At 34.1% G+C, this 13,820-nt stretch overlaps 1 long non-coding RNA gene across 11 annotated transcripts; it reads right to left on the bottom strand.

Annotated features, from left to right (window-relative positions):
• Positions 1-381: 381 nt before the first annotated feature.
• Positions 382-13,604, bottom strand: LOC114183438. Of its 11 annotated transcripts, XR_003604370.1 has the most exons (4): positions 11,245-13,604; positions 11,069-11,137; positions 10,864-10,959; positions 382-10,735 (listed from the first exon to the last, which is right to left on the bottom strand). It is a non-coding gene; the product is annotated as an uncharacterized LOC114183438 (long non-coding RNA). The 11 variants fall into 11 exon arrangements; XR_003604365.1 differs by having other exon boundaries at positions 10,864-10,962; positions 11,069-13,604; XR_003604368.1 differs by having other exon boundaries at positions 382-10,962.
• Positions 13,605-13,820: the final 216 nt, after the last annotated feature.

Below are 13,820 nucleotides of genomic sequence, written 5' to 3'. Positions count from 1 at the left end.
TTTTTCACTCAAAATTATTTATTTGATCCATTCTATATTCTATGTTATTTTTGTTATTAAATTAATTTAAAAATTAAATCATTTATTATAAATTAAGTTGAATTATTTATTTTAGACAATAAATAACTTTTTAATTAAAAATCATTATTTGATCTTTAAACTTAACACATTACAACATATGTAGCCTCTACAAAAAATACTTACTAATAATTTAAACTAATAATTTAAATAATACATACAAGATTTTAATAGTTTTATTATTATTTATTACTTCAATTATTATGACTCTAATTCAAAATATAATATATAGAAAGTCTTTAAAAAAATTATCATTAAACTAAATATTAAATATAAATAAAAAATACTCGTACAAATCACTAGTTTTAACACATCAAATGTGATATAAGTTCCATGTATTTGGCGGTACAAAGTCTAACAGCTAGATTTGAAAGATTTCACAAAGACAGTATAGAAACAATAAGAACAGAACAAAAAAACACCATCACAAGACCTTATCCATGAAAACAGTCGATGAGATAGTCTGGACGTGCTAAAAAAGAATGAACACAAACAGTTCAACACCCAAATCAAATCAAATAATGAACTACATTTAAATGCAAATAAATGTTTGTCATTAAAAATAAAGGGATAAAAAAAATGTAAGGGTTGCAAACCTAAAGCAATAGTAAATAAAGGCGAATAAATACAAGACCGGCGAAGAGTGGAAAAAGCAAATTTGAGAAAACAAAATACAGTTTCCAATAGAATTCAAATTGCTAATTAGCACTACTAAAATGAAAAGAATGACTCCAGTAAAAATTTAGCCACAAACCATAGTGACAAAAGACCACAAATCAATCCAGTGGTCATGATCGCCTGCTAAGACCGCTCCAGCATAAATTTGTTAATGCCTAAGAAAATAAAAATCAAACTAGCAAGTTCAGCCAAACACAAATTAATGAAAAAGAAAAAAAAAATAATTTAAGAGTAAAAGAAGAACTAAACCGAGGAATCTTCTGCCACCCTTACTGCAACCCTACACACACCTCTATAAATAACAATAGAAGAAATCTATAACTGATATTTAAGAATATAAAAACGAAAGACAAACAATAGATCAATTTAGGAATTAAAAACTAAGGGAAAAAGCTGATAACATGGTCCAAGAGAGCGCTCATAACAACCTCAAAGAGATGCACAATACTAAACCAAAATAATCCAAACACCAAACACTGCTGCAGAGAAACAATTCACAATTAACAATTCAAGTTAAGAAAAATCAAATAATAGAAAGGAAACTCATCGACAAGCCAGGATACCCCAACTGCTATAAGCTTGAGCTATAAATCTTCAACCACCAAAAGAGATCTCAGACTCCAGGACTTGCTGAAAAGGTGTAAACACAAATACCAACAAACAACAATTTGACAGTACATCAAACAGCTAGAGTCACAAATAAATGTATAACAAAATGTAAAGGAATGAACATAATAACAGATCAAACAGCTAGATTTAATAGTTTTCACAAACCAAAAGAAAAAGTATAGAAAAACTATACAAAACTAAAAAAAAAAACATCACCCCTTAACACGATCAATGAAATAAATGATGAAACATGCTCCAAACACCACTGCAAAAAAAAAATGGCAAATTAAGTATCCATATTTTCTGATAAAATCCCAAGAAATCAAAAGACGGAACTAAAAAGAAATCAAGTTATCCTGAATCATTGACCGATCAAAACATGATTGTAATCCCCAAACAATCTCAATCTCAAAAGTCTGGACGTGCTAGAAGGAAAGAACAAACAGTTCAACACCTAGAAGAAATACAATAAACCAAATAAAGAACTACAATCAAATTCAAATAGATATCCATCATTATAAATAAAAGAAATAACAAAATCTATAGCTTCGGAGGGGATCTCGTGCTAAAGTTTCCACATCCATTGGTTGTCGAAGTTAAATAAAAATAGAGGAAACACTTCAAAGAAATTATGTTATCTTCAATTGCCTTTCATGTTTAATCTCCAACTTCATGTAGATCGTTATGCTCAAACATATCCTATTCCAAAAGGATATCATATTAAAATCGGAAATACTTGTATAGATGATATAAAAAAATACCAAGAAGTGGCTCCATATCACAGAACAACTTGAGAAATTAAATAATAGAAAGGAAACTCATATCCTAAGCCATAGTCGTACTAAACTTCGCAGTCCAAGGAATCTACTGCCTCTGTTTCCACAATCCCACCCCACACATCTCTGTAAAGAACAAGAATTCCAGACAGCTATGACTGGTAGTACAAGACAAGACGATAAATTTAAGAATTAAAAATCAAGTATTGAACAATAGACAAATTTAAAAATTTTACAACCATGGGTAAATCGCTCAATGCTCATAACAAACTCCATAACAAACAGTAATATGTTTGGCGATCAAGTCAAGGGAAATAATAGAACAATAGAATGATCAAGTCAAGAAAAATTAAATGACAAAAAGAAACTCATCGAGAAGGCAGGATATCGTAAACCGCAGTCGTTTCAAACTTGAGCTCTAAATCCTCAATCGCCAAAAAAACATCTCAAACTCCAGGACTTGCTGAAAATGAATGAATACAAATACCAGCATACACGACTTTGATAGGCATCCGACATCAAAACCAGTGACAAAAACAAATAAGAAAATGTAAGGGTAACAAAGCCTAATACATTGCATGACTCCAAAACCACAACTCCATTGTTTGTCTTCTCTGTAAAGCCAAAAACAAAAGGATAGTTAGCAGACGCCCTTTCTACTTTAATCTCCAACTTCATATCCTATTCCAAAAAGATAGTTAGACGCCCTTCCTAGTTAAGAAAAAGGATATCAAATTATAGCCAAAAATATTAATATAGACCATATAAAAGTACCGCCAGACAGCAATTCGATCCTAATGTTAGTTGATCAATAAAAGGAAACACATCATCCCTCAACATGCTCGATGAGATAAATCATGAAACATACACCAAACACAGCTGCAACGAAACAAATGAAAATTGAGTAATCATGTTTGCTGATCAAATACCAAGAAATAAAAAATATAAGAAAATGAAAAGAAATTGGGTTATCCTAGATCGTTGTCAATCAACAAAATGGGGTTTTTAACCTCAACCTTAGAGGATCTCGTGCTGAAGTTTCCCCCACAAACAACAATTCACTGCTTCTCTTCTCTGTGAGATGTAGTGAGAATAATACAAGACCGACAATAAGTGGAAACAGAAAGCAAATTTGAGAAAACAAAATCCAGATTAAAAGAGAATACAAATAATCCTAGGCCCACCACGACGAAAATTAAAGGAATGACTCCAAGATTTGTCTTTTCAACTTAGCCACACCCTAAATATAACAGTTCGAGGAATCTCGTGCCATTGTTGCCACAATCCTATCCCACACATCTCTGTAAAGAACATTAAAAGAAGTCTATAACTGGTAATAGAAAGGGGATACATTTAAGATTATAAAAACGAAGTATAGAACAATAACAATAGATCAATTTATGAATTAAAAAACCAGGCACCACTAAACGAAAATAATTCAAACACCAGGCACCAATAACATGATCGCCCTTAACATGTTCCACGAGATGCTCGACACTAAACGAAAATAATTCAAACACCAGGCACCACTGCAGAGAAACAATTCACAATTCAACACGTATATTTGGTGATCAAGTCAAGAGAAATTAAATTATAGAAAGGAAAACCGTAGAGATGTCAGGATATCCTAAACCACTAAATCCTCAACCGCCAAAAGAAATGTCATAGACTCCAAGATTTGCTGAAAAGGAATGAAAAGGTAAACAACAAACAGCCAATCACGAATAAATGAATAAAAAAAATGTAAAGTTAACAACCTACACTTCACACGACCTCCTAAGAAGTCGATAACCACTCTTGATAAGAGGAAAGTATAGGACGATGATGACTTTCCAAAATTCAATAATTCAAAACCAATGGATTAAACTCATAACAGGGCTCGATGCATTGCCCACAATTAATCCAATCACCACTGCAGATAAACAAATCACTCATGTTCGGTTATCAATACCAGAGAAATTAAATAATAGAAAGGAAACTCGAAGAAATTAGGAACCAAGTTATTGTGAGCCGAAATAGACATCATACAGCAAGTCACAAGTAAACGAATAAGAAAAATGTAAGGTAACAAAACCTAATACTTCACGCGACCTCCTACACCACACACCCCTTGCTTGTCATCCCTGTACAGCCAAAAACTTTACGAAGTCGATAACCACTCTTAATAAGAGGAAAGTATAGAAAGGTGATGACTTTACAAATTCAATAATTCAAAACCAATGAATAAAGTCATAACAGGGCTCGATGCAATGCCCACAATTAATCTAATCACCACTGCACATAAACAAATCACAGTTCAATTCTCATGTTTGCATATCAATACCAGAGAAATTAAATAATAGAAAGGAAACCTGAAGAAACTAGCTACTAATTTATGTTGAGTCGTTGGCCGTTCTGAACAATTATGATGTTCATTTCGATGTTCATTTCATCACTGGGAAAAAAAAAATTCTGAGACCCAGGCAAGCAGCTAAAAAGGTGAAAAAGAATTTACGGAAAATAAATCATTTAAACACCATCAAATAAATGAATTTTCACTAATTCTAGAGATCTTCACTCCGACAAAACCAAATTGAAACAGATATCCATCATTATAAATAACCACATCAGAATATGCAAGGATGACAGAACCTAAACTTCAGAGGATCTAGTACTAAAGTACCAACGTCCAATGCTTGTTTTGGATGTAAAGACCAAAAACTTAAGAAAAGTTGAAGGCTCGATTGACATACAGGTCATTAGCCAAACAAGCTGCAGGAAAACAAATCAAAACTCAATCTAAATGTTCGGTGATCAAGTGAAGAGAAGTTAAATATAAGGACAAAAATTAGGTTATCTTGGGCAGTTAAATAATAGTAGAGGAAACACTAGGGAGAAATTTAAGTTATAACCAGCCGCCCTTTCTAGTTTTCACATCCTATTCTGATAAGATAAATCATGAAACATACTCCAAACACCGTGCAAAGAAGAAAATGACAATTGTTGTCTGCAATGTTGTCTGATCAAAATGGCAAGAAATCAAATACAAGGAAATAAAAACAAATCAGTTTATCATGAATTGTTGTCTGATCAAAATGGGATTTTTAATCCTCAACCGAACTTAGAGTCTCGATGTGTTAAAAAGGAATGAACACAAACAGTTCAACACCTAAAATAGAACACAAATTATCCTAGGCCCACCACTACTAAAATGAAATGAAGGACTCCAAGATCTGCCTTTTCAATTTAACCGCACCCAAAAGATAACAGTTCAAGAACCCTGTGCCGCTGTTGCCACAATCCTATCCCACACATATCTGTAAAGAACAATACAAAAAATATATAACTGGTAGTAGAAGGTGATAAATTTAAGAATACAAAAACAAAGTATAGAACAATCATCAATTTAGGAACTAAAAACCAAGGGTGACATGATCGCCCATAACATGCTTCATGAGCATTGTATTATTTTCGTATCCTCAACAGTTAATGTGCTGAAAAGGAATGAACATAATCACAACAGATCAAACAGCTAGATTTGATAGCTTTCACCAATAAAAAGAAAAAGTATAGACATCAAGACAACTCAAAACAAATCACCCCTTAACAAGATCGATGAGATAAATGATGAAACATACTGCGAACACAGCTGAAAAAAAAAACAATGAAAATTAAGTATCTATATTTGCTGATCAAATCTCAAGAAATCAAGAGGGAACTAAGAAGAAATCAGACTATCCTGAATCATTGACCGATCAAAACATGGTTTTAATCCTCAAACAATCTCAAGTCTCACGTGCAAAACGGAAAGAACACAAGCAGTTCCACACCTAGAAGAAATCAAATAAATCAAATAAAGAACTACATTCAAATTCAAATAGATATCCGTCATATAAACGCATAAGAAACAATTGTCACAAAACCTAAAGCTTCAGAGGGGATCGCGTGCAAAAGTTTCCACATTCATTGCCTGTCTTGGATGTAAAGACCAAGAAGAAGAATTAAAGAAAAGATGAAGGCTCGAATCGAATAAGTTAAATAAAAGTAGAGGAAACACTTCAAAGAAATTATGTTATCTCCAACAATTTCCTTTCATGTTTAATCTCCAACTTCATATAGATCGTTATGCTCAACATATCATATTCCAAAAGGATTAAAAGGATATCATATTAAAATCAGAATCACAGAACAAGTTTGTTGTCTCAAATCACTCCAACTACACAAGATTGAAACCACTCCTGATATGGAAATAATAAGGAAACAGAACAATAATTCAAAATTCAATCAAGAAAAGAGAAATTAAATAATAGAAAGGAAACTCATCGAGAAGGCAGAGAATATCTTAAACCACTGTCGTTCTAAGCCCAAGCTCCAAATCCCCAATCCCCGAAAGAGTAGAGAAGAACTAAGAACACTATCGCTCACAACATACTCATAACAAACTCCATGAAAAGCACAACAGTAAACGAAAATACCCACTGCATCGAAACAATTAAAAATTCAACCCATATGTTAGGCGATCAAGTCAAGAGAAAGAAAAATTAAATAAAAGAAAGGAAACTCATCGAGAAGGCAGGGTATCCCAAACCGCAGCCGTTTCAAACTTGAGCTCAAAATCCTCAATTACCAAAAAACATCTCATAGACTCCGGGACTTGCTGAAAAGGAATGAACACAAATACCAGCATACACGACTTTGATAAGTGCATAAGACATCAAACAGCCAATCACGAAAGAATAAAGAAATGTAAGGGTAACAAGACCTAATACTTCACATGACCTCCAAACATCCATTGCTTGTCCTCTCTGTAAAGCCAAACACTGTAAGACGGTGATAATAGCTAGGGAGAAATTTAAGTTAGCAGACGCCCTTTCTAGTTTAATCTCCAACTTCATATCCTATTCCAAAAGGACAGTTAGACGCCCTCTCTAGTTAAGCAAAAGGATATCACATTGTCGGAAATACAAATATAGACCATATAAAAAAGTACCGAAAGTTATTCTCCAGATAACAATACAATCTTAATGTTAGTTGTTCAACAAAAGGAAACATCATTCACACCCAATGAGATAAATCACGAAACATACTCCAAAGACAACTGCAAAGAAACAAATGACAAGTGATCATGTTTGATGATCAAATTCCGAAAATTCAAATATAAGAAAATAAAAAGACATCACGTTATCTTGAATCGTTGTCTGATAAAAGTGGGATTTTTAACCTCAATGTGCTAAAAAGGAAGGAACACAAACAGAAAATTCAGATTACTAGATAATACATAACCGACAATAAGTGGAAACAGAAAGCAAATTTCAGAAAAGAAAATTCAGATTACTAGATAATACAAATAATCCAAGGCCCACCACTACTAAAATGAAAGGAATGACTCCAAGATCTGTCTTTTCAACTTAGCCACAACCTAAAGATAACAGTTCGAGGAATCTCGTGCCATTGTTGCCCCAATCCTATCCCACACAAATCTGTACAGAACAATACAAGAAGTATATAACTAGTAACAGAAAGGAATAGATTTAAGACAATAAAAACGAAGTACACAAAAATAACAAAAGATCAATTTAGGAATTAAAAACCCAGTGGGACATGATCGCCCAAAACATGCTCCATGAGATACTCTACAATCCAAACACCAGACACCACTGCAGGGAAACAATTCAGAATTCAACACGTATATCACGTGATCAAGTCAATAGAAATTAAATTATAGTAAGGAAAACCCTTAGAGAAGTAAGGATATCCTAAACCGTAGCCGATCAAAATGGAACTTTTAAACTCATCCGAACTCTGGCGAGGTGCTAAAAACGAACAAACACAAACAGTTCAATACCAAGAAGAAATCAAATAAAGAACTACATTCAAATTCAAATAGATATTCTTCATTTTAAATAAAGACATCAGGGAATGTAAGGGTGAAAAAACCTAAAGCTTTCAAGGATCTCGTGCTGAGGTTTCCACCACCAACAACAAATTCATTGCTTCTCTTCTTCTCTGTGAGATGAAGTGCAAACACTAATACATAACAAACAATAAGAGGAAACAAAAAGCAAATTTCAGAAAAAAAAAATTCAGATTAATAAACAGTACAAATAATCTAGGACCAACAATACTAAAATGAAAGGAATGACTCCACGATCTGTCTTCTCAACTTAGCCACACCCTAAAGATAACAGTTCGAGGAATCTCGTGCCATTGTTGCCCCAATCCTATCCCACACAACTCTGTACAGAACAATACAAGAAGTATATAACTAGTAATAGAAAGGAATAGATTTAAGACAATAAAAACGAAGTACACAACAATAACAAAAGATCAATTAGGAATTAAAAACCCAGTGGGAAATGATCGCCCATAACATGCTCCATGAGATGCTCTAGAATCCAAACACCAGACACCACTGCAGGGAAACAATTCACAATTCAACACGTATATCTGGTGATCAAGTCAATAGAAATTAAATTATAGTGAGGAAAACCGTAGAGAAGTAACGATATCCTAAACCGTAGCCGATCAAAATGGGACTTTTAACCTCATCCGAACTCTGGCGAGGTGCTAAAAAGGATCAATCACAAACAGTTCAACACCAAGAAGAAATCAAATAAAGAACTAAATTCAAATTCAAATAGATATCATTCATCTTAAATAAACACATCAGGGAATGTAAGGGTGAAAAAACCTAAAGCTTTAGAGGATCTCGTGCTGAGGTTTCCGCCACCAACAACAAATTCATTGCTTCTCTTCTTCTGTGAGATGAAGTGCTAACACTAATACATAACCGACAATAAGAGGAAACAAAAAGCAAATTTCAGAAAAGAAAATTCAGATTAATAAACAGTACAAATAATCCTAGGCCCACCACTACTAAAATGAAAGGAATGACTCCAAGTTCTGTCATTTCAACTTAGCCACACCCTAAAGATAACAGTTCGAGGAATCTCGTGCCATTGTTGCCCTAATCCTATCCCACACATCTCTGTAAAGAACAATACAAGAAGCATATCACTAGTGATAGAAGGCAATAGATTTAAGACTATAAAAACGAAGTACACAACAAAAACAAAAGATCAATTTAGGAAATAAAAACCCATGGGACATGATCGCCCATAACATGCTCCATGAGATGCTCTACAATCCAAACACCAGATACCACTGCAGGGAAACAATTCACAATTCAACACGTATATCACGTGATCAAGTCAATAGAAATTAAATTATAGTAAGGAAAACCGTAGAGAAGTAACGATATCCTAAACCGTAGCCGATCAAAATGGGACTTTTAACCTCATCCGAACTCTAGCGAGGTGCTAAAAAGGAACATAAACAAACAGTTCAACACCAAGAAGAAATCAAATAAAGAACTACATTCAAATTCAAATAGATATCCTTCATCTTAAATAAACACATCAGGAAATGTAAGGGTGACAAAACCTAAAGCTTTAGAGGATCTCGTGCTGAGGTTTCCACCAAAAACAACAAATTCATTCCTTCTCTTCTTCTCTGTGAGATGAAGTGCTAACACTAATACATAACCGATAATAAGAGGAAACAAAAAGCAAATTTCAGAATAGAAAATTCAGATTAATAAACAGTACAAATAATCCTAGGCCCACCAATACTAAAATGAAAGGAATGACTCCAAGATCTGTCTTTTCAACTTAGCCACACCCTAAAGACAAATGTTCGAGGAATCTCGTGCCATTGTTGCCCCAATCCTATCCCACACATCTCTGTAAAGAACAATACAAGAAGTATATAACTAGTAATAGAAGGTAATAGATTTAAGACTATAAAAACGAAGTACACAAAAGATCAATATAGGAATTAAAAAACCAGTGGGACATGATCGCCCATAACATGCTCCATGAGATGCTCTACAATCCAAACACCAGACACCACTGCAGGAAAAAATTCACAGTTCACCACGTATATCTGGTGATCAAGTCAATAGAAATTGAATTATAGTGACGAAAACCGTAGAGAAGTAATCCTAAACCGTAGCCGATCAAAATGAGATTTTTAACCTCATCCGAACTCTGGCGAGGTGCCAAAAAGGAACAAACACAAAAAGTTCAACACCAAGAAGAAATCAAATAAAGAACTACATTCAAATTCAAATAGATGAAACCGTAGCCGATCAAAATGGGATTTTTAACCACATCCGAACTCTGGCGAGGTGCTAAAAACGAACGAACACAAACAGTTCAACACCAAGAAGAAATCAAATAAAGAACTACATTCAAATTCAAATAGATATTCTTCATCTTAAATAAACACATCAGGGAATGTAAGGGTGAAAAAACCTAAAGCTTTCAAGGATCTCGTGCTGAGGTTTCCACCACCAACAACAAATTCATTGCTTCTCTTCTTCTCTGTGAGATGAAGTGCAAACACTAATACATAACAAACAATAAGAGGAAACAAAAAGCAAATTTCAGAAAAAAAAAAAATCAGATTGATAAACAGTAAAAATAATCCTAGGCCCACCAATACTAAAATGAAAGGAATGACTCCAAGATCGGTCTTCTCAACTTAGCCGCACCCTAAAGATAACAGTCGAGGAATCTCGTGCCATTGTTGCCCCAATCCTATCCCACACAACTCTGTACAGAACAATACAAGAAGTATATAACTAGTAATAGAAAGGAATAGATTTACGAAAATAAAAACGAAGTACACAACAATAGCAAAAGATCAATTTAGGAATTAAAGAAATTAAATAAAGAACTACATTTAAATTCAAATATATTTCCTTCATCAATCACCCATAACATGGCTACGCTCCATTGTGCTCGACACCAAACGAAAATAATCAAAACACCAAACACTGCTGCAGAGAAACAACTCAAAATTCAACATGTATATTTGGTGATGAAGTCAAGGGAAATTGAATTATAGAAACGAAAATCATATAGAGAAGTCAGGATATCCTAAACCGTAGCCACTCTAAACTTGACCACTAAATCCTCAACCGCCAAAAGAGATTTTATTTACTCCAGGATTTGCTGAAAAGGAATGAATACAAATGCCAATAAACACCAATTTTATAGGCATCAGGCATCAAACAGGATGTCAAAAATAAACGAATAAGAAAATGCAAAGGTATGAAAACCTAATACTTCACACGATCTCCTACACCACACATCCCTTGCCTGTCATCCCTGTACAGCCAAAAATTTTAAGAAGACGATTACCACTCTTAATAAAAGGAAGTATAGAAACGTGACGACTTCACAAATTCAATAATTCAAAACCAATACATAAACTCATAACAAGGATAGATGCAATGCGCACAACTATCCAATCACCACTGCAGATAAACAAATCATTGTTCAATTCTCATGTTCGGTTATCAATACATGATAAATTAAATAATAGAAAGGAGACTCGGAAGAAGAAATTAGGTACTGAGCTATGCTGAGTATGCTGAGTCGTTTGCCGTCCTGAACCATTATGATTTTCATTTCATCAATGGGCAAAAAGAATTTCAGAAAACCAGCATGCAGCTGAAAAGTTGAAAAGGAATTTACGGAAAAGGTTCAAAACTCGCCACCATCAAATAAAGAATCATATTCAGAATTGGCGTAAATGAATTCCCTACTAATTCACGAGATCTTCAATCAAAACCACATTCAAACAGATATCCATCAAAATAAACACAACAGAATATGTAAGAATAAACATATCAAAATACGTAAGGGTGACAAAACTTCAGAATATCGATTGCTTGTAAAAGTTGAAGGCTCGATTGACATACTGGTCATTACACAAACCAACTGCAGGGAAACAAATCACAACTCAATCTAAATGTTCGGTGATCAACTGCAGAGAAGTTAAATATAAGTAGAGGAAAGAAATTAGGTTATCTTGGGCAGTTAAACAATAGTAGAAGCAGACGCCATTTCTAGTTTAATCTCCAACTTCATATCTATTCCAAAAGGATTGTTAAGAAAAAAGATATCAAATTAAAGTCGAAAATACTAATAGAGGCCATATAAAAAAGTACCAGACTTATTCTCCAGATAACAAATTAATCCTAATGTTAGTTGATCAATAAAAGGAAACACCATCACGAGGAGATATCATCCTCAACATGCTCGATGAGATAATCTTGAAACATGCTCCAAACACCGCTGCAAAGAAGCGAATGACAATTGAGTGATCATGTTTGGTGATCAAATCACAAGAAATCAAATAGAAGTAAATAAAAATAAATCAGGTTATCCTGAATCGTTGCCCAATCAAGACGAGATTTTTAATCCTCAACCGAACGTAGAGTCTGGATATGCTAAAGAGGAATGGACACAAACAGTTCAACACCTAGAAGAAATCAAATAAAGAACTACATTCAAATTCAAATAGGTATCCTTCATCATAAATATAGCCATCAGTAAATGTAAGGGTGACAAAACCTAAAGCTTTAGGAGATCTCGTGTCGAAGTTTCGACATACATTGCTTGTCTTGGATGTAAAGATAAGAAATTAAAGAAAAGACGAACACTCGATTGAGATACACTGCTTCGACCACCAACAACAAATTCACTGCTTCCCTTCCCTATGAGATGAAGTTGTGACACTAGTACAAGAAAAAGTGGAAACAGAAGCAAATTTGAGAAAACAAAATCCAGAATAAGAGAACACGAATAACCCTAGGGCCACCACTACTAAAATGAAAGGAAGGACTCCAAGATCAGTGTTTTCATTTTAACCACACCCTAAAGATAACAGTTCAAGAATCTCGTGCCATTGTTGCCACAATCCTATCCCACACATCCCTGGAAAGAACAATACAAGAAATCCTGGAAAGAACAATACAAGAAATAATAGAAGGTGATCAATTTAAGAATATAAAAACAAAGTATAGAACAATGATCAATTTAAGAATTAAAAACCAAGGGGGACATGATCTCTCATAAAATGCTCCATGAATGCTCCATGAGATGCTCGACACTTAACGAAAATAATCCAAACACCAAACACCACCGCTGCAGAGAAATAGTTCACTGTTCAACACGTATATTTGGTGATCGAGAAATTAAATTATAGAAAGGGAAATTGTAGAGAAGTAAGATATCCGAAACCGTAGCCGTTCTAAACTTGAGCACCACATCCTCAATCGCCAAAAGAGATGTCATAAACTTCAGAACTTCTTGAAAAGGAATGATCACAAATACTAACAAACAACAATTCTATAGACCTTCAATGGACAAAAGCACATTCATCGATCCCAAACATCACATAATAACCCTACACAAAAACTTGATCAAGAAGGATCAAGAAGCACATCAATCACCGAAACAAAACCGAATCACTGAAGAAATACCGAGAAAATCGAATCACCGAATCACTGAAGAAATACCAAGAAAATCGAATCACCGAAACAATACCAAAAGAATCGAATCGACCAAGCAATACCAAGGAAATTCAAATGCCAAATCCATATGACGAATACAAGAAACCAAAACCTAAGATGGCATGAGAGGAACACTAAGCCAAGGCGGTATATATAGGACGAGAAGGTCAACATTGACGGCAGAGATTAAGCGGTGGGTGGAAATTTTGACGGTGATGATGCAATTAAAATATTAAAATTGAAGATACTTATATTATCTTTTAGGGTCAACTAACTTCTAATGCTGACACGCGCTAACAGCTTCTCATCATAATTGACTGATAAACAGCTGTAAT

Source organism: Vigna unguiculata, chromosome 5, assembly GCF_004118075.2.
Source record: "Vigna unguiculata cultivar IT97K-499-35 chromosome 5, ASM411807v1, whole genome shotgun sequence".
In the NCBI taxonomy this organism is placed as follows: domain Eukaryota; kingdom Viridiplantae; phylum Streptophyta; class Magnoliopsida; order Fabales; family Fabaceae; genus Vigna; species Vigna unguiculata.
This window is presented reverse-complemented; position numbering and strand designations above follow the sequence as displayed.